Source organism: Protobothrops mucrosquamatus, unplaced genomic scaffold (genome assembly GCF_001527695.2).
Source record: "Protobothrops mucrosquamatus isolate PMUCROS unplaced genomic scaffold, P.Mucros_1.0 scaffold166, whole genome shotgun sequence".
Classification (NCBI taxonomy): domain Eukaryota; kingdom Metazoa; phylum Chordata; class Lepidosauria; order Squamata; family Viperidae; genus Protobothrops; species Protobothrops mucrosquamatus.
Window position 1 is genome coordinate 801,947 of NW_015386528.1, and position 15,033 is coordinate 816,979.

Genomic DNA, 15,033 nt, shown 5'->3' on the forward strand with positions numbered 1-15,033 from the left:
ATCTGCCTCTCCCACTGACCGTACTAATGCCTCCCTCCTCCTTCAACCCCCCACCCTCCCCCCCACCCTTTCTACACCGCAACCCTCAGACATGGCTGGTCCTGACCTAAGGTGATCCTCCCCCCTCCCAACCACCCTTGATCCCCCTAAAAATTTATTAAAACACCCCTTTAAAAAGAATCTTAATTTGGCCATTTTATGTGATTTTCTATTTGCACCCGCAGCATGCCACCTCTCGGGGTTCCAAACCCCATCCTCAAGGTGGGCCCTAGAGATCTTAATGGGCCAGGCCTGCGCGAGGGGTGAATCGCGCAGGGCCAATAGGATCGTCCTCGGATATCTAAACATGAAGTTGTTACTAAATTCCCCAAAAAGCTAATCAAGGTCTTCACTTAAATTTAGCTGGCAACCTCACACGACTAGCAACACTTAGCTATCTGCTTCAAGATATCCCCCTTGCATAGCAATCCCTCTGCTGATTTCTTTTTTTCTATTTTTGAACACTCCTGGAATTTATATGCCTTAAGCCAGTGGTGGCGAACCTATGGCACGGGTGCCAGGGGCGGCACTCAGAGCCCTCTCTGTGGGCACGCACGCCGTCGCCCCAATCCTAGGCCTTCAGCTGGGTTTTATAAAACCTTTTTGCTTTAGGCCTCCGCTGCCGTGTGCAAAAAAAATATAATTCAATCAATCAGTCAATTTCAACTTCTCGCTGGGAAAAAAAAAGATCTTGCAAGGTTGGAATTGATTGATTGAACTTTTTAGTCCCACCAAGTCTGCCGTTACCACCGCAGCCATGTCCACCCAATGGGCCACTGAAACTGAAGCTTGAAAAGACAAAGACTTAATAATGAGCTATCCTGATTTCTGATAATTAAGAGTGTACTTGTTGTACAAGGGACTATGTCCCTGAAAAAAATAAGTATGTAACTATATCACAGCCATTGTGATGTCTTCAATGTTCATGATCAGATTGCTGTAATGCTATAGGTATTCTATGTTTTGAAGTTTCAGCTGTACAAACTGTGATGGTAGACTATACGCGTACACACATATACTTATGCTTATAGTATTGGATTGGTTGTCAGTTAACAATTCAGGATTTGGTGGATAACATATAAATCCCTAAACAACTCAAAACTGAGTTCCTCTTTTGTTCTAGTGATTGCGACAATAACAAAAAAAAAAGTGCTGCAATTGCTTAAGCTTGGTGTCATTGTACATCAAGGAACGCATGCATTTGTTGTTTGGAGACAGTTGCATAGCTGTTGCATTTATCTTCTGCCAAGGTTAACGTCATTTGAATGTGCCTTGCCCTCCACCCACCTCTCAACAGAAATTCAGATCAACCAATCAACTTGCAGGACGGATATCTCCACACAATGCATAGTTGAGATTTAGGAGGTGTGTACATCGGCCTGTCTGCTGCCATCTGCAACTTATGCCTATGGAGGTTCTTGGTCATCCAAGTATCGTTGTCCCAAAGGTGCTTTTTTTCAGGAGGCAATTGGACTTTCTTGCGTTTCTTTCTCTTTTTGTTTCTCATCCAAGAAGCTTCTTCAGCTCTGACCAGATGGTGGGGAGTGGAAAGATTTATGTTGCTTGCAGACAGCTGGTCATTTGCATTCCTTTAGAGAGTCATTGAGGCCATTTGGACGTTTACCTGTGTCCTCAGGGTCACGTGAGAACTTTCTTGGCTGTGGGATGTTTTCTGCCCTGTGTCCCTTCACTGTTGAAAACAGGCACAGGCTGTTGGGGATGAGTCTGTGCTGTCTGAATCTCAAACTGAAGCACAAATGGTTCCTGTAGTCTGCAATACTTTCTGGAAATCCATTCAAAGCCTGTTTTTTGCCAGTCCTGAAGCCTAAAACTCTTTTCCATGGAACTGTCTTGTGTGTTTTGCATTCTGCAATGCATTTTTCCATCCCTGAGCTACAGGTCCTTCCTCCCCTCCTCTCCAGCAAAACCAAATAAGTGAGAGAAAAAATAACTTTCACCAATCGGTTCCAATTTGGGTGAAGTACTTCAGAGAACATAGATCAATTAGGGGCTGTCTTTTTCTATGAAAAGTTATTTTCATCTACATTGAGGCAGGTGTTTTCAAGGATAAAGTATGATGCACCTCGTGAATGAGAGAAATGTATTCATGAAGTAGCAGACCTCAAAATTCATTGGTTCAGAGGGAGATTAAACTACATAATTTGTTGCTAGAGTTAATAGGAACAGCATAATCTGAATTATAGCGGGTATGCAGCTTTCTTTATTAAGTTTGAAATGTGTTGTTTGGAAATCAGATTGGTTTATTCTTAGGCTGAATGGTTTAGTTTCTTTCTATAAATAAATCGGATGGAATTAAAGAAAGAAATTAAAAGGATTTGTCTTACGTCTTCAGTTCCCAAATATGTTCTGATACTTTTCTTGATTCAAATCTGCCTCTTTTTTCTCTCGGTTTTTCTGAGTTCAAAAATTTTGTGTGTGTGTGTGTATCAAAATGTGTTTGGGAGAAAATGCATAGTAAAATGTAAGCATTTAATTAGTACATATTGTGGATAATAAAAATGTGGATAATAAAAATGCAAATGAACTTGGAAATAGGACAGAATATATTGGTGAGTAGAAATGTGTTGGAGTTATAGGAACAGGAAATAGGATGATTCACCAAACTTTTGGGTTGGTGGATATATCTTGAGAACAAAGTTGTAGGCATTCTTACAGAACGGCTGCCCTAAGACCAGTTTGCAAAATACATTGGTGGTAGCGTCCTAAGATCCCTCAATTTTGTTTTGTTATTTTGGGGGCAGATTGGCACATTTCCCAAGAAAGTGCTGAGCTGCAGCCACATAATATCATTTTTTTAAATTTTCTTAGGGTTCCTTTATATGTTTAGATTGCTTTCAGACCATATATGCATAAGTGTAGCTTCCTTCTCTTTCCATTCCCACTTTTTCTGCATGTGATGATATTGGAAGCGCCTGATAACAATTTGCAGTAAATTACTGTTTATATAGCACCGTTTGCTATTCTTCTACCAAACTAAAACCTCCTGGTTTGGCTTTAGAAATGTGTCCAGCAAACATTCCGGTTCTTTCCTCCATTATCTCTATCCCTTTGGCTGTACGGAGAATAGCTAGGTGCCCATCCGACTGCTCTTAACTTACTACTTCTTTGCCCTATTGTTGAAACTGGCCTCCGGTATGCCATGTATATCTACTGCCCAGCTGTATTAGAAAGTAAAAAAAAAGTTTAAGAAAATAGAATGTAATGTTAGCCTGAGTGCTACTTAAAAGGCAAAAGATAGGAAAGTGGTAAACAGATTTTGTTTTTTTGGGCCCAGTAATAGACTCTGAACAGTATAATGGAAAAGAAAAGAGGTTATTCTAGGCAATGACAACTTAAACAAGAACAAGGGAGGTGGGGATATTTCAGAGAGAATAAAGAAGATGATAGTTAACTTGATGGCTTTTCCATTAATAAAGTGAGGTAATAAAACTTGGAAAGAGAGAAAGAAGGCACTTTCAAATCACGTATGATGTAAAGATGTTTATTAAGAATACTGTGAACTGAAAGAGGTACGTTTAATCAACCTTGGACCAAATAAAGGCTGAATATCTCCTTCAGATGATCAACAACTAGAGTCTCTCATACACTGGAGCAGGCTTTCATGGCTGGTATCAATCAAGCAGTGATTATCTTTCTAGCTGAAAGATAGTGGGACAATTTTCTGGCATCTGACAGTTTGTTTGCCAGGATTTTCAGAAGTGAGCCACTTTGTAGTGTACTTGGCAATTCTCAGACTACTGAACAGGAACTCACTGAACTGTAGTATTTTAACTTGGCAAGCTGACTTCTGATCGGCCCATGATACAAGAGTTCAAGGAAGCTGATTCCTGATTGGTTCTTCAACTGAGTAGATTTCAGATTAGTCCATTTTGAAGAAATTGAAATTCTGTCTTTGAAGATACCAACTTAGCTGCTAGCAAAATGAGTTGAAACATGTCGACAATGCTCTACAACAGTGGTTCTCAACCTTTTTAATGCCGCGACCCCCAACCGGTCGTAAGTCGAGGACTAAACCGGTCGTAAGTTGAGGACTAAACCGGTCGTAAGTCGAGGACTAAACCGGTCGTAAGTCGAGGACTACCCAACCGATCGTAAGTCGAGGACTTTCCCTGCCTGGGAGCGCCGCGCATGAGTGGTTCCGCGAGGCGTAGCTGGCAAGTGGCAGAGACGGAGCAAGCCGACCACCAGCTGGCCCAGCCCAAGGGAGGTAAGGCACCCGCCGGAAAAGGGGAAAAAAATGGCGGACAGCCTTGCTTGGCGACCCCCGTGAAATGGTCGATCGACCCCAAATGGGGTCACGACCCATAGGTTGAGAACTGCTGCTCTACAAGCTAATGTGTATTTTGCTGGTAAAATCAGGTGGGCGGTGCGGTCCATCAACTATAAATATATCGTGGAGTCCTTGGTGCTTTCTGAGCTTGACTATTTGCTTCCACGCTTTTCATTATCCAGCTAGGTAACATCTTCAGTGCTAGTGAGTGTGAAATTTGTTCCCTGTTTGTACACAGGAGCCTGCCCTGCCAGTGTTAGTGGGGATGTGTATTTTTCCTTGGTAGTTCCTTGATTGGAGTATTGTTTTTTGTGTGATTGTTTGTCTGGGTGTTGGCTGCTGAAGAGGATGTCTTCTGGTCTTTCTGTTTCTGTAGCTTTTTATTGTCTCTTTTCAATGGTGTGTAAATATGGTTTATCTCTATGTATCTATTGATCTGTAATTGGCTTCTGTGAAATATTTTGTCAACAACTATTGAGGTATACTGGGATGAAGACTGATCACTAAACTTTGTACTTTATCTGCCCATTTTCTGTCAGGTGCTTTTGTAGTAAATCAAAGTCATTTCACAGTTAGTAGCCACTGTTTGGGGATAAGAAAACAAAAAATCCTCTGAACTCACTGAACAAATTGTGAGCTATAGCAAAAGAAAAACTGTATAGATAAGAAATAGAGAAGCAAAAGGAAAACTGTGCAGTGTAAAATAACCCAAAGAATCAAAGCTTCACTAAATCTAAAGAGCTATATTCATATCCTTGATCTACAAGGAAGGAAAGCCTTCAAATCAGAATTCTAGACAGAGAAAGGTGCTAAAGGCAATAGCTTTATGTTAAACATCTAGCAGTTATTTTCAGCACGTAACCCTGATTAATGGATATTTGGCTCTCTTTGCTCCTCATCAACTTGCAGAAACCTGAACAATCCAATTCACTGTTGTACTCAATGCATTAAAAATATAGGTCTTTTTAAAATACATACACACACACACACATACACACACTCGTATGTGTTTGTGTATATATCTCTATATTTTTATATCTATCTGTCTGTCTGTGTGTGTGTGTGTGTGTGTGTGTGTGTTGGTTGGAGCACCCGGTCTACCAAGTATAGGATAAATCAGTCTGTTCTGCGTTTCGCTCCAATCTAGCAGCATGTTTTGCAGGCAGACATCACATACTGTGAACACTGTAAATTCAAAATTTTGACTGACAAAGTCAAAGAGTTAGTGGGAGACTAGTATAGCTGACGAAGAGTTAGTGGGGTGACTAGTATAGCTATATATATTTCATATATATATGGTTTGTTGTGCATGAACACACTTCACCTTGTTATAAATGCAAACCAAAAATAGTTTCCCTCAGGAGAAATGCTGTGTGAGAACCATGCCATAGGTATGCGTCACCTTCCGATATTCATTCAACTGTATTTATTTTGACTGGACTTAATGGTGGCATACTTCTCAGACTATTTTCCAATGGCTTGACATTTTGCCCTCTTTGCAATTAACTGTCATTAGGCAGTTTTTCTTGCTTTGATGGTAGCCTGAGGCTAACAATCTTAAGAAAGCTTTGAAAATAATGAGAAATTGCAGAAAGATCATCATTAAAACCTGGCATAGGACAAATGCTGAATAAACCCGTTGGATTTTGGGACATTTAAGAAACAAAATATCCTGATCAACATTTCTTAAGTGCATGTTAGACCTTGGCCAGCCAGCAGGTTTTGCAATCTTTTTAAAGATGGCACTATAGTTCTAGGCATTTTACATTCATGAAAGGATGGATTTAGATAATACTGGGGTGCATTGGGGAGTGGGTGGGTGGGATGGATAAGTGTGTTTCACTGACCTAAGGCAAGCTGCTTAAATAGAAACTTCCAGATAATTCCACCCCCTCTTTTTTTCCCCTCTTACCAGTTGTTAATTGTTTCCAGCTCTTTTCCTCTCTTTTTCAGTCTTAGAATTTCTTCTGTTCTGGATTTTCGGTCCCCTATAAGGTTTTGGCCATCTGAACTGAAACTCCTCCTTGTTTGGTATTCATATAAGGTCACAGGAATCAGGGGTGTTGGGGTAGCTAAGTGTCCAACCATGGTTTAAAGTGAACAAAGGGCTCAAAGTTAATAAATAACTTTGAGCATAACCACAACAAGGGCAAATTTGCAAGGGGCTCAAAATTTATGACAGCCCAAGGTGGCCGACTTAGCACATAAGCAACGCTGCCTATTCAGTTTTCTCTGTACAGTATTGTACTTCTAGACAGTTATACTGTCATCTTCTTTCTAAATGTGTCAGCATGTTCAAAGTCTGTGCAATTGTATGGAATGTCTTTAAGGATAAGTGCAAAACCCTGCTTTTCTTCTCTTCATGAGATGTTCTTCTTTTTTCCATGGATATCTTTACGAACCTTATTCAAAAGAAGATGAGCCTGAATTTTACGGAAAGGAATAGGGCAAATTTAGAACATTCCTTTCTCTATACAGAGAAAAGTTCTGCGCAATCCAGCTTTACCACCCTGTTAATGTAACATTTCCAATTCACACTGAAATCACTTGTGGCAATTCCCCTCTTCCCCCTGGGTTTTGCATCTGTGTATCTGTGTTTCTGTGTGTGTATAAATTATCCCATTTATAAAAGTAAGTGACTCCTTATAACAATGATTACATCTCCCAGATGCAATATTTGAACACATTCGTACATTCCAGCAAAAATAGGAAAAAAGGAAGAAAACAGGAGATAAAGGGAAGGAGTAGTTGCTTTGGGAAGAGAAATAAAAATAACAAGGGAAATATAAAATCTGATAGTGAAGAAGCAAGTGAAGAACCAATTGATCAGGGAAATAAATAAAGGAGAAGGAAGTTTGCTTAGGCATTAGAAAAATACTAACATTTTTCAGGCAAGTAATCTTTTTGAAGCCACGGGTAATCTTCAAAAGCATCCATACTTTTCAACAGATGTCTCAAGTGTTCTATCAGGTAAATATATTGTATCTTTAAGGAAACTTCTGTTTAGAATGAGAGACCTCATATTGAAATATTTAAAATGAAGGTTTTGCTTCAGAAGCAGCTTATCTTGCTTCTGCCACATAATAGCACACAATTTTTGTGAACGGGGACCAAGCATGAAAGATGGGGAAAACAAATCTACTGTGTTTTATCTAGTTCCTGAAGCCCCAGATTCTGATAGTATGGAGTATTGTTTTTATAAAACCAAAAAAAAGTGAGTAAAATCTAAATGAAGATACAATATAAGAAAGTATTTCCCAAACATTGTTTGGGATGTTGGATATCCACATCCTTGGAAACTTCCTAAAGCCAATAAAAAATAGATTGCAGCTGAATAGGCATGTTTTTTTAAAAAAAATTAAAAAATGGAAGTAAAGTGGCAGTTTATACTACTTGTACAAGGAAGGGTACTAGGAACTCTGGCGGAGAATATGTTTACATAGCTACCTCCTCGTTTAGGATTCCACTTCTAGTTTCCTGTATTGAATTTCTCTTGAAGGGATTCCAGAATTTTGTACTTAGAAAGAAGGTTAGAGATATATGAACACATCACTTCTAGAATTCCTTCATTTGTCTTGCATTTCCTATGGAGAAAAGGAATTGCTACTGGACACAAAAATAAGAAGAGCTACCTGTCACTAAGAGGAGAAAGGAACCATAACTTCAAGAATCAGGGCTATCGGAGTAACGAAACATGGTTTAAGGTGAAGAACTGTAGGCACATTTCCATGTTAACTTTGTCCAGGGTGGCAGAGGGAACAAACATACTGGAGGCTGCCCAGACATTCTTTCCCATACGGTATTGTATTTCAAGTCACGGTCATCTTTTCTAAATGTGTGTCTGCATGTTCAAAATCTATGCAATTCATGGTATGTCTTTAAGGGTGCTGAGTCCTTCCTTTGAATGATGTATTTCATCTGTCTTGGCCACCCAGGGATAGTAGTGGGAATTGTGTACTTGAGATACCTACAAACTATCAAATCTATATAATCAAATGTTCAAGCCTCTGTTCTCCATTTTGCTTAGATGAAGGGTATTAAAAGGACTTTTCTTAGTTCTACTTAATATGTATCAATGCAGGACTGTAATGTTTTGACGCTAAAAAATAAATCGAGAAACAAATGAGGGTATAAGGATGGAAGCAAGCGAACAAAAACAGTCCTCCGGTTTTTCAAAACAGACAGAATTGCAGAGCAGAGAGGGAGGAGGCTGCATTTCAAGTGAAATGATGTTCGTGCTTTGTCTAAAAACAAATCCAATTATTATCATTAGAATGTGAATTTTAAATGTGTGAGGAATGTTCTGTTTTTACACCAAAAGTATTTTGAGGTGTGACCTTTTTTTATGTTTAATCTTTGTAGCGTTTACTGTCACAAGGAGAATTAAAACATATTATTAATTCTTCCAACATTGCAATGTGAAAGGAGGAGTTGGTTATTTTGGAAAGTGAAAAAGCAAGACAAGACAGGATAAAATGTTGGGTGAGCCATAGCCTTGATAAGAACCTAACAATAAAAGGATTACCTTGTTCCTTTTGAAATCATAGAAACCCAAGACAATAGACCGCCTATGTCTTGTAACAAGACGAAACAAGGAGCTTTGCTTTATTTATTTGTTTGTTTGATTGCCTGAATCCTAAATGACTCTGGGAAACTTGAAACTAAAACTTCCTTCACTTTAAAGGAAGTTTATCTTTGGAATTTTCCTCCCTCTTCATTTTTTTTTACAGCCTAGTACTCTCTAGATCAGGGGTCCCCAACCCCCGGTCCGTGAACCAGTACCGGGCCGCGGCATGCCAGCAACCGGTCTGCACAAAAAAGGAAAGCCCCATCCACAGGATGCAGGCAGCATACAAAACCACACCCCCTCCAGTCCGTGAAAAAATCTCTCTCCATGTAACCGGTCCCTGGTGCCCAAAAGGTTGGGGACCTCTGCTCTAGATATATTGAGCCATTCAAATTTCCATGCTCACACTGATGGACCTTGTGGAAATTTTAGTCTAACGTATTAAGGGAGGAAGGTTTACTTCCATGATTCTACCATTCTGACAAATAATAATCATCTTCCTCTATTGGTCTGCCTATATTGATTATTTCTTTGCTTGATTCTGCATGTATTGATCTGATACTTAACATGCTATTTTTTTAATTCTTTCTTTAAAATGTGGGTTCAAAATCACTTTCTTTCATCCCTAGGAAGGAGGCAAGGGCAAATCACTTCCAAAGTATCTTGCCAAGAACTTGATGTCACATAATCAGTCAAATATTATAATTGTTTCCCAAATTTGTGATAAACATTTACTCCCCAATATGTGCAAAAGATGGGTTCTGTCTTATCCCCTTATACGGAGCGTGGCCAGAGATATACACTTCCCCTAAGAGAGATTCTGAGTTGCTAACCATGCTGTTCTAGACAATACAGTATCTATAGTAGAGCCCTTCAACTTTCTATGTACTATAATATACCAAGACTTAAAATGGACACCTAACATCAAAAAAGTCATCAAAAAAGCACAACAAAGAATGTTCTTCCTATGCCAATTCAGAAAACTCAGACTGCCCAAGGAGCTGCTGATAACAGTTCTACAAAGGAATTATTGAGTCTGTCAATTGCACCTCTATAACTGTCTGGTTTGGCCCTGACACCAAACAAGACAAACACAGATTTCAACGGATAGTTAGAACTGTAGAAAAAACAATTGCTACCAGCCTGCCTTCCATTGAGGAACTGTATACTACACGAACCAGAAAGAGGGCTGTGAAATTATCTACAGACCCCTCACATCCTGGACATAAACTGTTTCAACTTCTTCCCTCAAGACGACTCTATAGGGCACTGCACACCAGAACAACTAGACACAAGGACAGTTTCCCCCCCCCCCATGCCATCACTCTGATAAACAACTAATCCCCACAACGCTGTCAAATTACCTAGTAGGGCTGTATTACTATTATCTTTCTCAACTTTCCTATTATCTGTTTCATTATCTTCTTATGACTATAACTTTATTGCCTGTATTTTAGTTTATATTGTTTTATTTAGTATCCTAGTATGATTTATGTTGATTGCTTATTTAGTATCCTATGATTATCACTATGTTGTATCATGATTTATGATGAATGTATTTTATAATTATGATCATGATTTATCACTTGTTGCTTGTATGTACACTGAGAGCTTATGCACTGGAGACAAATTCCTTGTGTGTCCAATCACACTTGGTGGCCAATAAAGAATTCTAATATGGAGGAACTACATGCTTCAGTGCTTCTTGTATATGTTGATATCTCCCCTTTTTAATCTTAATGGCCCTATGTTGGTTTCATTTCTTTTAGAACTTGTGACTCAAGTTTGATATTAGAAGTAGAAGAATTTTCAGTGGGGACAAGGAGAGTTGGTTGAAGAGATTAGATGCAGTGTAGAAGGACTGAATGTCAGGCAGAATAGGGAGGTGTGAACTTATTAAGTTCTTAATAAGAAAATCCCTCCTGGTTTAATTTCTTGAATTAAAGGAAGCATATTTAATCTGCAGAATAATTATGTTTGCTTTGGTTTTTATTTATTACAAGGAGTGTGCTTTTGTCCAGATGAATTCCTTTTTTGGTTTGGGAGAAAAATGCAGAATTGCTCCGGCATTCAGACAGAATACTGATGCAGTTGAATTAGATCTTTGCTTGTTTCACCTGCCATTAAAATCTCATGGTGAGATTGGTTCACCTAAAATGCTTTAGGCTAGAATCAGAAGGAAGATTGCATTTAATAGCTTCTTTTCTTTCACTGAAGTTTTTCGAACAGAAGCTGCACAGTCACCATCACGGATGGTGAAGTGAATCCTATAGTGTGTAGGGGGTTGATGACCTCTTAAATTTCTTCCAGTTCTTTGATGCTCTGATGGAAAAGAAGTGCTTAAATGGTTGGCTAAGGATGCATTTGGTCTGAAACATCAAAACTATCTATGGAGATTCTCAATCATCCAGGCCAGGGTTGTCCAAAAGTGCTTTTCAAAAGGCAACTGGACTTTCTGTTTTTTCTTGAAAATGTTTCATTTCTCAACAAAACAAAATGTTTTAAAGAAAACATTTAAGAAGCTTCTTGGATGAGAAGTGAAATGTTTTCAGGAAAAAAACAAACCTTTAGGACACACATCAAAACTATTTTCAAGTCTCTCAAGTGTTATATAATGTTGTACAAGGATTCTATCTTGAGTAGTTCTAACAATATTGTGGTCGCCAAGTATACAGCGAACTAATAAGGGAATGCTTTTATGTCAAGGAGATTGAAGACAAGTATATTTGCATTGTTTCTAGAGAAATGTTGTATATTGGGATTTATTATGAATTTCGAGGAAGGGAAGGGAGTTATTTGGCAAGATGAGAATTTGCAAGACCAAATATTGAAGGAGAACAGCAGGGAAGCTTACATATAATAAGCCTCAGATTTTAAGATTGGATTACAAGAAGATTTTCCAAGCTATCGGCATACTGTAGATGTGGGAATAAGGGTAAGAAATGAAAGAAGAATTTGCTGTATGCAGGAGGGAAGGAGGCTCTGGGCATCTGTGTTTTTCAGAGCGTGGGAACCTTTAATTAAAACATGCAATTGTTGCTGCTTCAGTGAAATTTGACATGTGACCAGCAGTTCATAGTGTCCAAATTAATCTTCACAGTTCTCGATTATCCATAGCAGAATCCCCATTCCCTCAATTGGCGAATTGCAGTTTTATAAAATATCCTGGCTGGGAGTTGTTTTTCTTATACAGCGTTTAATTCACCATTTGCTGCTGCGTTTCTTGCATACTTTTGCTTTCTCGCGAATGTTGCTCTCACTGTAATATAAGAGTAAAAATTAGATCAGACTTCCATCAAGAAAAAGGAATAGCAGCTGGCATGGGGAATCCTGTGACCTCCACAATCATCTTAGCATATGTATATGCTCCCTTAAAGCATGTGTAAAGTCAGTATTAAAATATGTCAGTTTCCTGCTACCTAATGTGGCTCAAATGGAAATGAGGTTGTTATATTATCATCAAGAGGTTTATTCATTAACCTTCCAAAAGATGGTCTGAACTCCATGGTTCTTTTCTTGCATATTAATACAAGAAAACTAATGTAGAAGCCAGTTTGGTGTAGTGCTTAAAGCAACAGCTAGAAACTGGAAGCCTAGGAGTTCTAGCCCTTAGGCACAAAGCCAGCTGGGTGACCTTGGGCTATAGATAGTCCTCATGTCATTTGTTTAATGACAATTCAAGGTTATGACGGCCCCAGAAAAGTGACTTACCACCCAACATCAAAGTTACAGTCATCATACCACTCTAGTGGTCATGTGATTGCAACTTGGATGCTTGTTAACCAGCTCACATTTATAATAATAATAATAGTAATAGTAAAGTTGGAAGGGACCTTGGAGGTCATCTAGTCCAACCCCCTGCTCAGGCAGGAAACCTTATACCATTTCGGACAAATGGCTGTCCAGTCTCTTCTTGAAAACTTCCAGTGTTGGAGCATTCACCGCTTTTGGAGGCAGGTTGTTCCACTGGTTAATTGTTCCCACTGTCAGGAAGTTTCTCCTTAGTTTTAGGTTGCTTTTCTCCTTGCTTAGTTTCCACCCATTGCTTCTTGTCCTGCCTTCAGGTGCCTTGGAAAATAGCTTGACTCCCTCTTCTTTATGGCAGCCCCTGAGATATTGGAACACTGCTATCATGTCCCCCCTCGTCCTTCTCTTCATTAAAATGGCTTCTCTTCATTATGATGGCTACAGTGTCCTGCAATCCCATGATTGTAATTTGCGAACTTCACAGTAGGCTTCTAACAAGCAAAATTAATTGGGGAATGTGGATTTTCTTAACAACTCGTGATTAATGCCCTCTGAAAAAAATGATCATAAAATCAGATCCAGTTACATGAAGATTCATTTAATGACCGCATTGCTTCATGAAGTGAAATTCCAGTCCCAGTTGTGGCTGTAAGTTGAACAATGTCTGCAGTCACTTTCTCTCAGCCCTAGGAAGGAGGCAATGGCAAACCACTTCGGAAAACCCTTGCTAAGAAAACTGTGAGGACTTGTTCAGACAGTCTCTGAGAATGAGAGATAATTGGATGGAAGAAAAAAATATGGAGGCTCAAAAACTGATTTATGAAGCAAGAAGCCCCAAATTTAAGTATCACCTCTGCCACCTGGGCTTACATAATTGAGACAATAATACAAATATTCCTTATGGTTTTGTTGTTAAGTATATAAAATAATATTTGAATACAGGTACTCCTCAACTTCCAGAAGGGTGGGAGGGAAAAATGCTAGCAAATGCCACTGTTCTGAAAGGCTCAGGATGCTGGTGGGGGAGGAGAAATGCTGGCATTTTTTAACATTTTAAGCCAATGGTTCTCAACCTTTTTAATGCCGCGACCCCCAACCGGTCGTAAGTCGAGGACTAAACCGGTCGTAAGTCGAGGACTAAACCGGTCGTAAGTCGAGGACTACCCAACCGGTCGTAAGTCAAGGACTTTCCCTGCCCAGGAGCACCACACATGCATGGTTCCGCCCCCTGCGCTGGCCGAGGCGTAGCTGGCAAGCGGCAGAGACGGAGCAGGCCGACCACCAGCTGGCCCAGCCCAAGGGAGGTAAGGCACCCGCCAGAAAAGGGGAAAAAAATGGCGGACAGCCTTGCTTGGCGACCCCCGTGAAATGGTTGATCGACCCCAAATGGGGTCGTGACCCATAGGTTGAGAACCGCTGTTTTAAGCTCTTCAGAACAATAGTGTTCACTAGTGTTTTGCCAGATTTGAGGTCTGTCCCTCAGTACATTGGAGATATGAAACTCAAATGTTTGAAAATGCTAGCAAACACCTAGGTCAGTGGTGGCGAACCTATGGCACGCGTGCCAGAGGCGGCACTCGGAGCCCTCTCTGTGGGTATGCACACTATTGCCCCAGCCCCGCCTCCGCCCATGGCCCCCTCCTCACCAGTAGCCCCCCTGGAGGAGAGTCGCCCCCGGGCGTGGCCTGCACAGAGCAGCGCAGCTAAGGACATAGCCAGGCAGCAGGAACAAGACTCCGCCCTCACACCCCATAGCGTGTAGATGATGCTGCGGGGTGTGGGCAGAGGGCATGGCTTCCATGGCGCTGCAGGGCTGCCTGGGCGATCTGCTGTGGCAGGCCATGGAGGCGGTACGTAGCCCTGCAGGCAGGCGGGGCAGGGGGTGGGCGGGGCCGGAGCAGGCAGGGCGGGAGGCGGAGCGGGGACGGGGGCAGTTTTTGGGCACTCGGACTCTAAAAGGTTCGCCATCACTGACCTAAGTTATTACGATTGCTCTCTCCTGTCAGGCAGGGAAAGGACCTGAAGCATCCAGCTGTGTTGGGAGGCCTGAGCCTTCCCTCTGCCAACCACACCGCGGAGGCCTAGGACCACTTCCTGACATTCTGATGAATGACTCAGCTGGTTGCTTAGTAACCACAACTGGCCGAGCCGAGATTGTGGGTATTGAGTGAAGTGGTCATGTGGCATCTGACTTAATGACCATTTCTCTCAGTGACACTAACAGAACCGTATTTCTTGTTATTCATTCTTGTTTGCTTCTCTCTGCCAACATAATTGCCCCATTCACCATGCTTTCTACTCCATGCTGTTTCATACTTGTCCATAAACATGTCCATTTCTGCTTGTTCGGTATACCTTTCCACCAACCTTGATTGTTTTCCTGTGGGAA

At 40.6% G+C, this 15,033-nt stretch overlaps 1 protein-coding gene across 1 annotated transcript in view; it reads left to right on the top strand.

Annotated features, from left to right (window-relative positions):
• PLCB1 (phospholipase C beta 1) overlaps positions 1 to 15,033 on the top strand; it is a 132,026-nt gene that overhangs the window by 12,853 nt on the left and 104,140 nt on the right. The window lies entirely within an intron of this gene.